Source organism: Beta vulgaris, chromosome 2 (genome assembly GCF_026745355.1).
Source record: "Beta vulgaris subsp. vulgaris cultivar EL10 chromosome 2, EL10.2, whole genome shotgun sequence".
NCBI lineage: Eukaryota > Viridiplantae > Streptophyta > Magnoliopsida > Caryophyllales > Amaranthaceae > Beta > Beta vulgaris.
Window position 1 is genome coordinate 38,931,412 of NC_079203.1, and position 14,891 is coordinate 38,946,302.

Here is a 14,891-nt window from a genome sequence, read left to right on the forward strand (position 1 = left end):
CATTTGGTAATAGTTAGTCAAGGGAAGTGAATTGCTAGAAATGATGCATATGGATACATAGTAACCCTATAAAGTGAGCTACAAGGGAAAGCATAGATACTTTCTCACTTTGGTAAATGACTACTTAAGAGTGACATGGGTTCACCTACTGAAATTAAAATTAGATGCATTTAGTGCGATTGAGAATTTTGTGAACATGGTTAAGACTCAACTCGGGAAGAGTGTGAAAGTTATAAGGTCTGATAATGCATTGGATTTTGATGACAACAATGTAGACCTTAATTTGTAAAATTAGAAATAATTCATCAAACATCTTTCCCTGATAGGCCTCAACATAATGGTAGAGTTGAAAGAAGGCATAGAAATTTCTTTGTAATGGCAAGAGCATAGTCTACTTCCTCTCCACTTTCGGGGAGATTATTTGATAAAAGCAACTTATAAGTGTTGCTCATAAGGTTAAAATTTCATATGAAGTGTGCTATAGGAAGAAAACCAAGCTATAGCAGGGATGAAATGCTTTGGTCGTTTGGCCATGGCCTACGACCTTGAAAGGAAGAAGAAGTTTGGTGCTAGGCGTACTCCATGTATTTTCATTGGATACTCAAACACACATAAGGGATACAAGCTTCATAATCTTACTACTTGAGTAGTCCTTTGTATCTAGAAATTGGAAATATCATGAAAACATATATCCATATCATATTTTGGGTTTGTTCATCTCATAAACCAAGAGTGAAAGTATGTGTGGAATGAATGCTTTGATGAAGAAACACATGTGATAAATGAGGAGATCACTGATGCTGAAAGTAGTGATGGTCCAGAACTTGATGGCACTGGAAACGATACTATATTCCTACTAAGGGATCTCTAAGAAGATCTAGAAGAGAACATAGAGCTCCTGCTTAGCATAGTGACTATCAAGTAAGAGCTAATTGTGTTCAAAGAGTGACTTAAACTCAAGTGACTAATCAATACACTTATTTTATGAGCAAAATAGAGAGAAAGCACAAGATCCCAAGTTCTTTAGAGTAGCTAAGCACAACTTCATTGGTTGAAAGCAATGAATTATGAAGAATTAGAAGCTATGGAGAGTACCAGTACCTGGGAAATAATAGATCTTCCTAAATGTAAGCATCCTATTGGGTGCAAGTGGTTGTATACAACTAAGTTTGATCCTCAGAGGCAAAGTTCTAGATACAAGTCTAGACTTGTAGTTCTTGGAAATAGGCAATAATATGGCCTAGAATATGGGAGAGTACTTTTGCCCCTGTGGTAAAATTGCCTACAGTTAGGTCAATCCTTGTTGTTGCAGCAATACAAGGTTGGCATACACATCAGATGGATTTGAGAAATATTTTCCTACATGGAGATGTTGAAGAGACTGTGTATATGAAGTTACCATCTAGGTATGATAAGCAGGGGGTTCAGATTTGATGTTCATGGACTAAAAGAAGTTGTCACAACCAGCATTGACAATGTAATGGTGTGTAAGCTCCTGAACTTACTGTATGGGCTTAAACAAGCTCCAAGACAGTGGTTCACTAAGCTTGATCAACACTGAAATAAGATGGTTTTACATAATCTAGAGCTAACTATTCACTCTTTGTGAAGCAAGAAGGATCTATAATTACAGCGATCCTAGCTTATGTAGATGTTCTTATTCTTAATGGAAACAACATAACAAGCATTGATCAATCAAAGCAATTTTTTAACATTGAGTTCAAAATGAAAGATCTAGGAAACTTGAAATACTTCCTAGGAATTGAAGTTGATAGGAGTACTCAAGGCATTTTCTTGTCTCAAAATAAAATAATCACATACCTTCTTGAAGATTATGGATTAATGTAGTGCAAGCCTTTGAAACTTCCTATGGACACTCATGTGAAATAACTCACATCATCAAGAGGACCTCTCCATAATCCAAGATATATCATAAACTCATAGGCAAGTTAATTTACTTAACTAATACTAGGCCAGACATTGCATATAATGTGCATGTCTTGAGCCAATTCATGCATGATCCGACCTATGTTCACTATCAAACTGCAAAAAGCGCCCTTAGATACCTAGTTGGATCAAGAGAGCAATGTTTTCTTATTGCAACTAAGTCTGCAACCCAATTTCAAGCTTATTGTGATAGTTAATGGACTGGTTGCACTAATATTGGAAGATCAACATATGGATTATCAATTTATCATGCTAGACAACTTTCCTCTTACATGGAAGTCTAAGAAATTAATAGTGTTGTTCCAAGGTCAATAGTTGAATTTGAATGCATGCCTCTTGCTATGACTGTATGTGAAGTAATATGGATTAAGCAGCTATTCAAGAATCTTAGGTGAAAAAACTTGAACACTAGTCCTATTCTTTTGTGATAATCAGGCAACCTTAGCTATTGCCTTTAATCATGTTCATCATGAGAAAACAAAGTGTGTGGTGTTATGTCCTAAAAATTTTGCTAAGCTGAATCTGCAGGATATACATCCGTCCTAGCTAGAAGTTATCAGGTAGCAGCTACAGCAAGCAGGAACGAAGGAAGTTGAATAAATTTGATTCAAAGAGCATTGGATACTGATCAAGATCAAGTCAAATAATGCTGTTGCGCCTACAAAATAGGGTTGACAAAGTCATTAAGCAGAAGTGGAGATACTCCTTGATATTAGGAGATCATGGCATCATATTAGGAGATTAGTTATGCAACGTAAACATGTAAAGCAACGTTATAATAAATGTATGGATATAAATAGGAGTGGAAGTATTGGGGAAAAGGCAGTTCATTAACATTGCTTACATTAGAACATTTCCATTACTTTCACAAATATTTACAAATGTATTTAGTATAAGCTACAAGCTGCTAGCTGCTAGCTATAAGTTGTAATCTTCCTACATAGTGGATTGGTGGACTCAATTCCACCCGCGGTTTTTACCCTCTTCTTAGGGTTTTCCGCGTCACCATTTCTTGGTGTCTTTGTCTTTGCTTTGCATTCTCTTTCAATTTCGTAGCTAGTATCTTTAGTTGTTTGTAGCTGCATCTCCATTAGCTGTAGATCCTCAGCTAAGTTCTGCCTGATCAGAATTTGGCATAAACAGTTTGGCGCCCACCGTGGGGCTCTACAGCTAAACTCTCATCAAAATCCCAAAAAAGAAACACTTCAACCCAACTTTGAAATGGCTGACGATTCTGCTGAGGCAATGAAAGCGGCTTTGCTGAAGGCTCAGGAGGACCTTCACCGCACTCAATCTGAGGCCCAGCAGACCATTGACAGCCTCAGAAAGAGTTGGATCTGTCAAAAGTAACAAAACACCCAAACAGCGTATCCGGAACATAATTCCTAAAGCGCTTAATCTCGAAGATTCCGAGGCCAGCGAAGGTGAAGATGGAGCAGCTAGATCCGACGATGAAGCAGATGAAGCTGATCCCACAGCCAGGAAAATGGCGCTCCTAGAATCTCAGAACAGGAAAATACTTCGCATGCTGACGAAGCTACCTGGAGCACCTACCCCTGTGGCTGAAGAATCTCCTGATGGCTACGCCCAATCCCCCTTCGTGGAAGAAATCGCAAGAGCCAGGATTCCCAAAAAGATCAACGTGACCCAGCCTCACAAGCTGTATGATGGAGCTGCGGATCCCTATGACCATGTGGCTCAATATAAACAGAAGATGTGGACTCTGTCCATTTCCTGAGCATCTGCTAGAAGCCACCATGTGCAAGTCCTTCGGGGCCACCCTATCTGGACCTGCTTTACAATGGCTGATAAGTCTTAAGCCAGGTAGCATTCAAAATTTTGCTGCTTTAATTAACAAGTTTTATATGCAGTTTGCAAGCAGCAGAATCCTAGAGAAGCACACCGGCGACTTATACCGCATCACCCAGAAAGCCAATGAAGCTGTGAGGCAGTACCTAGATCGATTCAACAAGGAAATGATCTCTGTCAAGAACCTGGATGTTCCCACAGCTATCGAAGCATTCAGGAGAGGACTAACCTATAAATCTAGATGTATTATGAATTGACCAGGTACCCATGTGGCACATTCGAAGAGGTCAGGGCCAGAGCATGGCTGAGATACGTGTCGAGAGGACGAGGCGTCCAGGTACGTAAGCGAGCCTAGCTATGATCGGAAATCCCAGAACCAGAAGAAGACTGATTGGCGCCATCACCATATCAGAAGCGCGAAAGTAATAACGTAGCCAGCAAGGCCACAGGTAAATATCTAACAATGATTACCCTTCCATTGCTTCCTACTGTTTTAACGTGGATGCAGGAGGCGTAGTAAACGCATTAGAAAAGCTGGGAACCACAGTTAGGTGGCCTCGCAAAACGACAGACCAGACAGCGAGAAGGACACCACCAAGTGGTGTAGCTACCATGGCGACCATGGCCATCGAACAGAAGAATGCAATGCTCTCAAAAAGGAGGTGGCTGGCTGCTCAAGAAGGGCTATCTCGAGCACTTGATGGGGAAAAGGGGCAGCAAGAAGATAAAGCTGGCCCCAGCCAGCAACAGCCTCTCCGCCACCTGAGCCCCTGCACGATAAGGTAATCAATTCTATCTCTGGAGGTTCAGAAATATGTGGACTAACATACTCTGCAGCCAAGAGTTTGCTCGAGAAGGTTCCAAAATGCACCTAGCCCGCTGAGGAGTGCTGAAGAGAAAAAGCTCAGAAGCATGACCATCAGCTTCGACGAAGAAGATGGAGATGAAGAAGCTGATAATCATGACGGCCTCGTCGTGTCTCTCACCGTCAGCAATTGCCTCATGAAGCGAGTCTGATAGACAATGGCAGCTCAGCTAATATCATTTTCAAAAGTGCTCTAGAAAGCATGGGGCTGCAGGAAGCTGATATCCTCAGGAAAGCAACCGTTCTGTTCGGGTTCAATGGCGAGCCAGCTACAACGCTCGGAGAAATCGTATTGCCCACCTATGCAAAAGGAGTCAACCTCCAAACCAGGTTCAATGTGGTAGATTGTCCCTCAGCATACAACATCATAATGGGGACACCATGGATCCACAAAATGCGAGCTGTACCTTCCACCTATCACCAGACTATTAATTCCCCCACCAAGTGGGGAGTACAAGAAATCAGGGGCGATCGCAAGCTGGCTAGGGAATGCTATAGCATATCTCTAAAAGCAAAAAAGGAATCTATCTAGCAATTACAGCAAGGTCCAGCGCCAGCCAAGCCAACAGATCAAGATGTAGATGAAGTGGCGTTGGACCCAGCAAAGCCAGAGCAGACCGTGCAGATTGGGGCATCCCTGCCAGCTGAGAGAGAAGCAGCGGATATTGAATTCTTAAAGAAAAATGTAAGCTGTTTTGCTGGAGCCATGAAGAATGGTAGGCATTGAGCCTGACATCATCACCCATAAGCTAAACGTCGATCCCAACTCAAAGCCCGTGAAGCAGAAAAGAAGGAAGTTTGCTCCAGAAAGAAAATGATAGTCAACGAAGAGGTGGACAAGCTACTCAAAGCTGGCAAAATCCGAGAAGTCAAATATCCCGATTGGCTAGCTAACGTGGTGGTTGTTGGAAAGAAAAATGGCAAGTGGCGGGTGTGCATCGATTTTACAGATCTCAATAAGGCGTGCCCAAAGATCCATTCCCGCTGCCACATATTGATGCATTAGTGGACGCTACAGCTGGCCATGAAAGGCTAACTTCCTAGATGCGTACTCAGGTTACAATCAGATACTAATGGATCCTGCAGACCAAGAAAAGACCGCCTTCATGACTGAAAGAGGCATCTATTGTTACAAGGTAATGCCCTTTGGGCTAAAAAATGCGGGTGCCACCTACCAGCGGCTAGTCAACAAGATGTTCGAGAAGCAGCTGGGGGACACGATGGAAGTCTATATAGATGACATGCTGGTCAAAACAAAGAAAGCAGAGGATCATGTGGACCACCTGCAAGAAACCTTTGAAGTCTTAAAGAAGTATGGGATGAAGCTCAATCCTAGCAAGTGTTCCTTGGCGTCCCAGCAGGCAAGTTTTTGGGCTACATAGTCACCCAGCGAGGAATAGAAGCCAATCCCAGCCAAGTGCAAGCACTAATCAACATTCAGTCACCGCGAAACCTGAAAGAGGTCCAGAAGCTGACAGGAAGGGTAGCTGCACTGAACAGATTCATATCCAGATCATCCGACAAGTGCCACTTGTTTTACAACGTGCTAAAAAAGAATAAAGGATTCAACTGGACAGATGAGCATGAAGCTGCATTGCAGGATCTGAAGGCCTACCTGGCTCAACCTCCCCTATTATCAAAGCCATCCACAGGAGAGACTCTCCAGCTGTATCTAGCTGTTAGCAGCAAAGCGGTAAGTGCGGTACTAGCCAGGGAAGCTGAAAATCAACAACTCCCAGTTTATTACGTTAGCAAATCCTTGCTGGATGCTGAAACCAGGTACACATCACTTGAAAAGTTAGTGTTAGCTTTATATATGGCATCTCGTAAGTTGAGGCACTATTTTGAGTCTCACCCCATTCATGTTATGACTAATTACCCCATCAAAGCAGTATTACGAAAACCTGAGCATTCAGGGAGAATGGCCAAATGGGCCATATCCCTGAGTGCACATGACATTAGGTATCTACCCAGGACAGCTATAAAATCGCAAGCCCTAGCTGACTTTGTGGCAGACTTTAGCCCTGACTTAGCTGCTACCGCTGAGAAGAAGGCGCCACGTTAACAAAGTAGGTAAATCAGGCTCATGGCAGCTGTATGTAGATGGATCTTCAAACTTCAGAGGGCTGGTCTAGGTATAGTGCTAAAGTCGCCACAAGGGGACATGATAGTACGCGCTATCTGCTGCGATTTTAAAGCTACCAACAATGAAGCTGAATATGAGGCCTTAATAGCAGGTATGACACTAGCACATGATTTAAAAGCTAACAGTTTGCGTGTCTTCAGTGATTCGTTGCTAATAGTAAGCCAGGTAAATGGAGAGTACGCAGCTAAAGATTCTAAAATGGCCTCTTACCTGAGCTAGCCAAAGACAAAGCCAAGTTATTCGAAGAGTTCAGCATAAAACAGATCCCAAGGGACCAGAATACCAAGGCCGAGCCCTAGCTAACCTCGGATCAGCACTCAGAAAATGCGATTTCAAATCAATACCTATAGCCCACCTAGCTGAGCCAGCTATCAGCAAAGAGGTAAACATGGTGCAATCAGATGACACCAGGCAGGAAGCACTAGCTGGACCCAGCCAATCATCGATTTTCTGGAGAGGGGCATCTTGCCAGAAGATAAGCTGGAAGCTAGGAAGCTGCGAATGAAAGCCACAAGATATCATGTTATTTCTGGCACTCTATTCAAAAGAGCTTGCGCCAGCTACGATCTATTACAAAGTGCTTAGACAAGACCAATGGGAGCCCACCTCAAGGAGTTCCATGAAGGTGAATGCGGTCTCATGCAGCTGGAAGAAGCTTATCAAACAAAATCCTAGCATACGGGTATTATTGGCCAACCATGCGTGCTGATGCTAAGAAGTATGTGCAAAAATGCGAAAGCTGCCAAAACACGCAGGCATGACACATCAGCCAGCTGAGATATTGCACCCCACCTTAACACCCTGGCCTTTCATGAGGTGGGGCATGGACATTGTGGGGAAATTCCTGTAGCTCCAGGGCAAAAAGTTTTCATCTAGCACTCACGGACTACTTCTCTAAATGGATCGAAGCTGGGGCATTCCAGCAGGTGAGAGATAAAGAAGTAATATCCTTTTTGCATACTAACATTATCTGCAGATTCGGGTACCAGCGAAATCATTTGTGATAACGGATCACAATTCATAAGTGACAAGACAAGGCAATTCTGTCACGAATGGAACATCAGCTTGATAACTTCCACACCTAGATATCCGCAAGCTAACGGACAAGCTGAGTCCAGCAATAAAGTAATTATCAATGGCATTAAGAGGCGCCTAAAAGCTAAGAAGGGAAGATGGGTAGAAGAGCTACCTAAGGTGCTGTGGGCAAACAGAACAACACCAAGAGGCGCCACAGGAAGAACTCCTTTTTCACTTGTGTATGGATGCGAGGCGGTGCTACCTGCGGAAGTAGCTGTCCCTACAGCTAGATATGGATTGATGACTCCTGAAGCCAACGACAAAGAGCTTAGCTACGACCTAGATTCCATCGAAGATTTGAGATAATGCATTAATACGAATGGCTGCACAACACAAATAGTGGCTCGTAGCTTCAACAAGAATGTCAAAGCTAAAGTATTCAAGGTAGGAGATTGGGTTCTAAGGAAAGTTTTCCAGAATACCCAAGAGTCAATGCGGTAATTAGGGATCAGCTGGGAAGGCCCCTATCTAATCGATCAAGTAGTTGGAAAAGGAGCTTATCGCTAACTACTAAAGATGGAAAAGCAGTACCTAGAAGCTGGAACGCTTCTCACCTTAAGCTATATCATTTCTAACCTGGGGCACTACCAGGTTACTATCAGGCCAAAGACGCCAGAATCTTTAAAGGCAACCACTGCTTTGCACAAAGCATTGGTCCACCAGGTAAACGACCACTTAATTTGTCTAACAGCTTAAGTATTTTATGCTCGTAGCAGCAAGCCATCTAAAGTCCACTTCATACGCAGGTAAACGCAAGGGGTTGCAGCACCCAGGTGGGTAGCTGGAATTTCGAGATCCAGCTACAAGGTCGTAGCACCAGCATCAAGCAGCTAAGGGTTAGTTCACCCAAACTTAGCTGATGGTCGTAGCACCAAGAAACGGGCCCAACCTAAGTTGAACAACACTTACCCCAGGTAAATAGTTTGTTCTAATATCTAAGATCAAAAAGCATGCATGTAACTTAAGTATTATCAAAGTATCAATAGCTAAGATCAAAAGGCAAAGCATAAGTTCAAACGATTAAATTGCTAAAAGAAATATGTTCTTACAAAAACGCATTGCCCCCTAGGCAATGGTAAAAGTATCCAAGCTAATTAAAACTAAATTGTTCCAGAAAGAAAGCTGATAAAGTCTGAAGAAACTAAGAAGCTACGCTGGCATCATCACCAACAGTTCGTCCTTGCTAGCTGAGCGGCACCCTCTGGCTGGTTAGAGTGGAGGAGATCAGCTGTAGATTGTCTGAGTCTTCTGCTTGCCACCTAGTAGCTAGGCTCCAAGGCAGCCATCGAGTCCAGCTTGAGGAATCTGTCAATATAAGTTGAACCCTTGTGTCCAGCTTCTTGAATTTATCAGGATCAGCTTCGCAGTTTCGATAATTTTTGCTTCAGCTTGGATTCAAAGCCCTCTCCTCAGCTTCTCTTACAGCTGCAGCCAGGCGTGCATTTTCTTCTCCGCTCAGCTATCTTCTCATCTTTTTCCAGCCTCTCTTTCTCCATTAATTTTTGCTCAGCAGCTAACTTGCTCTCAGCATCCAGCCGGACTGTTTCTCCCTCTCCAGCTTAGCTTGGTGGCTCAAATTGTCCTTTTGCAGACGAGCCACCTTATCCTGAAGGGTAGCAACAGTCCGCAAGCTGTCCCTGGCAGCTATGCAACTCTGGGAAAGCTGGCGAAGCAATAAAAATCATAAGTATAAGCGGCATTAATCATTTTCTTAATAAAGTAGGTCAAAAGATGTTACTAACCTGTAGGGATAGCTGGACAGCATGGTTCAGGATGACCTCAGGGTCCTGTCCCTTTAACCTCTTTTGTGCAGCTGGGAATACGAGCTTGTCAGCTGCAGGCCAGATCCCACCTTCTAGACCTTCTTCAGCTAGAAAGTCAGCAGGAAAGCTCACAAGGACCTCATCCCTAGGAGAATCAGTCGTGATGTCAATGGTGGTTGGGATGGAGGATGAGCGTAGGTTCTTGCGAGGAACTCTTTCAATCTGAGACTGCCCAGAAGAAGCAGCTGATCTCTTCCTATTCTTGAGCCTGTCCATTGCTCCTCGTCGGACAAGTTACTGGATCTGCTGGAGCTGCATGAATGAGAAAACTTAGTTGGCCTAATATCTAAGATTTGAGCAAAGTAAAACCTGCACCAAAAATCAAAATTACCTGTCGACATCGAGTTAGTGCGAGAAGATGCTCTGGAATCTAAGGGTAGAACCTCGGTAGGAGCTGCGAAGGTGCGTTCCTCAACAGGAAACTTGAGCAGTTCAGGTAATCTCTCAGCTTGTTCAGGGATCTGGGAGATAACGGGGCCAAGACCTGCAAGAAAAACAAGGTAAGAACCTAGTTAATTCATTTTTAGGAGCAAAACGCAAATTGAACAGATAAGTACCTTTATTAGACCAACCCCCAACTAGATGGTTCCCAGCTTCGCCCAGCGAATCCTTCACTACGAAGAAATACCTAGTCTTCCATAGAGAGTCAGAAGCGATTGTGCCTTCTATCAAGGGGGGAAGGGGAGCCTTAGCCCTAAAAGTTATGAAACCCTTGTTTGATTTTCTAACACTATAGGGTCAAAAGCTCGTTTAAAGAAAAGGGTTGTGCCATGTTTTAGTTAGGTCTCTAAAGTCGAGCAAGTTTTCCAAAAAGCCGGCATCAGCTGGCCAGGGGATAGGTGTAAAACCTCCATAAAGGACCTAGTGAGGGGAGAAAACTCGTAATTATACCCTAGGTAGAAAGGGTGTTCATAATAGCAAATGTAGTCTTCCGGGCAGTTTCGGGTCTGCATGTAGGAGTAGGGAGTATGATCTGAGTACTTTCAGGGAAACCCCTAAAACTTTGAGCACTCTATATCTCGCTCAGTAACAGATGAAGCAACATCATCTATAGCTCTGCCCATCAGAAAAAGGAAAGATCTAAAAGAAAATTCTTGAGGAAACAAACGAAAGAGAGAAGGTTTACCTAGGAGAAAAGGAATTCGCAGAAATAAAGTAAGTTCAAGAAGGCTGAGAGAGGTCTTTAAATACTGTAGCTCAACGGTAGCCTAAGCTAACGGATAAGTATTTAATGTTGCTTAAAATTTATCTTTCTATGTTGATAAGTAATCAATTATCTGATAGTTTTATCTTCTCCCAAGAAAATTATCTTTTCAAATGGCTAGATGAGTTTATCTTTTAAAATTTTTATCTACAAACGTTTTTCCTCGAAGAAAAAGATAAAAATCTTCTAAGATAGCACAAATTTATTTAAGTTTTGCTAACAAGTTGTTTTGTGTTGGTAACTTGCGATTTTAACTCAGTTGCGCCTAGGTTGGCATCACAAGTTAGGGGCAATTGTTATGTCCTAAAAATTTTGCTAAGCTGAATCTGCAGGATATACATCCGTCCTAGCTAGAAGTTATCAGGTAGCAGCTACAGCAAGCAGAACGAAGGAGTTGAATAAATTTGATTCAAAGAGCATTGGATACTGATCAAGTCAAGTCAAATAATGCTGTTGCGCCTACAAAATAGGGTTGACAAAGTCATTAAGCAGAAGTGGAGATACTCCTTGATATTAGGAGATCATGGCATCATATTAGGAGATTAGTTATGCAACGTAAACATGTAAAGCAACGTTATAAATAAATGTATGGATATAAATAGGAGTGAAGTATTGGGGAAAAGGCAGTTCATTAACATTGCTTACATTAGAACACTTCCATTTACTTTCACAAATATTTACAATGTATTAGTATAAGCTACAAGCTGCTAGCTGCTAGCTATAAGTTGTAATCTTCCTACATAGTGGATTGGTGGACTCAATTCCACCCGCGGTTTTTACCCTCTTCTTGGGGTTTTCCGCGTCACCATTTCTTGGTGTCTTGTCTTTGCTTTGCATTCTCTTTTCAATTTCGTAGCTAGTATCTTTAGTTGTTTGTAGCTGCATCTCCATTAGCTGTAGATCCTCAGCTAAGTTCTGCCTGATCAGAATTTGGCATAAACATGTGGGAAAGATTGTCATTTCATCAGAGGTCAAGTCAGGGGGATGTCCTTCCTACCTGTGTTCCTATTGCACAACAATTAGCATACTCTCCACTCTTAGCTTGAGGCCCTAGTAGAATAATTGCGGTTTTACCCATACGCGGCAATATATTACTGGCGATAGAACTGAAAGTGATTTAAGAGAACAAGGGCTAAAACAATTGAGACCAAGTTTGAATATATTTCTTGCTTTTCAATTATTCATTTACAACACAAAGGGATTTACGATTTTAATTTAAGTCACTTTGCCCTATATTTTGTGTCACCCAGTTTATTACTTCTCCTATTATTCATACGAAAGTAATTCATTTTCCAAAGCAATGAGTGTATAGAAAAAGAAAAACATATTGAAAATTACTTCCTTTGATATACCAGTTATATAGTCTTTTGGTTTTCATGGATAAAGAAAGTACTTTGATAAATACCAGGTTCCTTTGATGCTAAAAAGAAATTTTTAGAATTTGATATTATATATTTTTAAAGCATATCAATATCCATGGATGTAATAACCATGACCATGCAATGATTGCAATCCATAACATTAAATAGGACAATTTAAAACAATATCACATCACTCACATGGATGTAATAACTTCATAGAGTCTTACGCTGAATATTCAAAATAAAAACATGATCCTTTATCCTTGGTACACTATGATCATTTATAATATATGTAATTGAAATCCTATCTTATGAAACTAATATAATAAAGCTTAAATTCAATAGTCTAGGATTTATGAAAATCTTCAATTTTTGCAGTTGTGTGTTACTTGACTTCCACATGAAATGATTTTCCAAAGGTTGTTGATGCGATGACGCTAAAAGATGATATAAGGAGATTGAAAACTGCCAATGTGTTTCTCCTCTTTGTTAGAAGATATTTATAGATGCAATGGGTATTATGAGGCTTTATATAGTTATATTACCTGAATAAAAGCATAATATAATGCCTAAATTATGGACGAATAAATGGTAGATTTATGCAATCAATATCAATCATCAATCGATATCAATTATCAATATTTGCCATAATTTTGGTTCCTAATCAATGGTCATATCTCGGTTGATCATATTTATTGCGTATATATTATATATCAATCACCTTGATCAATCTATTGCCCAAAATAAAGAAATCAAATTCCTAAGATTATGAAATCAAATTATGTATATGACTAACACCTAAATTTTTTTAACTTTTCTTTTAATTAGTAAGGATTTGAAAATCGGAAATTAGTTGTCAATTAACAGGAAAAATTACTTTCAACGATACCAACAATTAGCGATTTATTTTAAACGGTATCAACTATCATTTATTTAAAAACAATACCAACTATTGGGCCTATTTACAATAAACAGTATATTTGTAATAATTTGTTTGATTATGAACCAGTAAGAGTGTGACACATGTCACCATATACCGTTTATTGCAAATAGGCCCACTAGTCAGTACTATTTTTGAATAAACGATAGTTGGTACCGTTTAAAATTAATCGCTAATAGTTTAGTTGGTACTGTTGAAAGTAATTTTTCCATATGTATTTTAAAAATTCGAAATTAAGTTTGATTGGCAATTAATATAGGCAAAATTAATTTTGATTGAGAAATTGAAATCCTTACCATAAGTTATGTTTTTTTAGTGATCATACATGATAAATCTTTACTATTTGTACACAAAAATGCTATGTCAAATTCGGATATTTAGGTTAATTGGCTAATTAATACCCAAAATTATGGTTGATTGGCAATTAGCATAAATCAGGCATGATTTATAAATTATTTTCATTACCATATTTGAAATCCGAAATATTAGTGATTGGTTTTCGGCCAAATTTATATGGGGATTGATTATGATGATATAAATTGACATAATTGACATAGCTAATTACCTAAATTTACGACTTTTGAAAGTAAAACTAAGGGCATGTTCTCCCCATCTTATTTTCAGTTCAGTTCAATTCAGTTCAGTTCAATTCAGTTCAGTTCAGATCAGTTCAGTTCAGATCAGTTCAGTTCATATCAGTTCAGTTCAATTCAGTTCAGTTCAGTTCAGCTCTTGACAATACTTTTACTCTCACATCACTATTCATTTCAGTTCAGTTCAGTTCAATTCAGTTCAGTTCAATTCAGTTCAGTTCAGATCAGTTCATTTCAGATCAGTTCAGTTCAGATCAGATCAGTTCAGTCCAGCTGTTTTATGCCGAAGAGAACAGGCCCTAAATCTTTTTTTTTGCCAAACTAAGAAAATGCTACATGGACACCGAAATGGAGAGATTTTATTTTGTGAAACTCTAGAATTGCTTGGTGAATTTGAGCTTGCCATGTAAAATTTATCATTTTGATTTAGATATTAGTATAGATATCAATTACAAAAGGATTTAGTAAAACATATTCTTGTATATTCCCTCTCAAATTTCGGATATGAGATGATATATCAAAGCTATACAAGGCAAATAATCTCAAGTTTTAGATATATATGAGCAGTGGATCCATTTTAGCTTTTTTATGGTAGTAATTTATATGTTGAAACATGATTTTCTTCATAGGCCCCTTACAAACATGAGAAAAAAAGAAGATGGTCTGAATGGAACACCAATAACACCATATTAATCTCATATAAAATGGATGAATCTTCAACCAAAATAGCATGAGGAGCGATTTGTTTCTTATCCTACTCATGCTTTAGATGATTGACAATTGCTAATATATATCAAGTGTTTCTGTGGAAAATGATTGATTTTGAATGAAAATGGTGTGGGTTGAATCACTATCTATATCTCACATGATGAGCCACATACTAATGTATTTCGGAAAAAAAACAGTTTTTTAAAATTCTAAATGTATCTTGCAATACACACTAACATTATGATTGCTAAAATCAAGCTAATTACGTACTGATGAAACTGTAGCCATCCATTTTGAATTATTGTCAAGCATCATATTCTAGACCATTGATCTCAAAAGATGATTGAGCATAAATTAAGCATGGTTTCAAATTATTACCTAATTTAGGATATTACAATTAATTGAAGAAATATTCTAT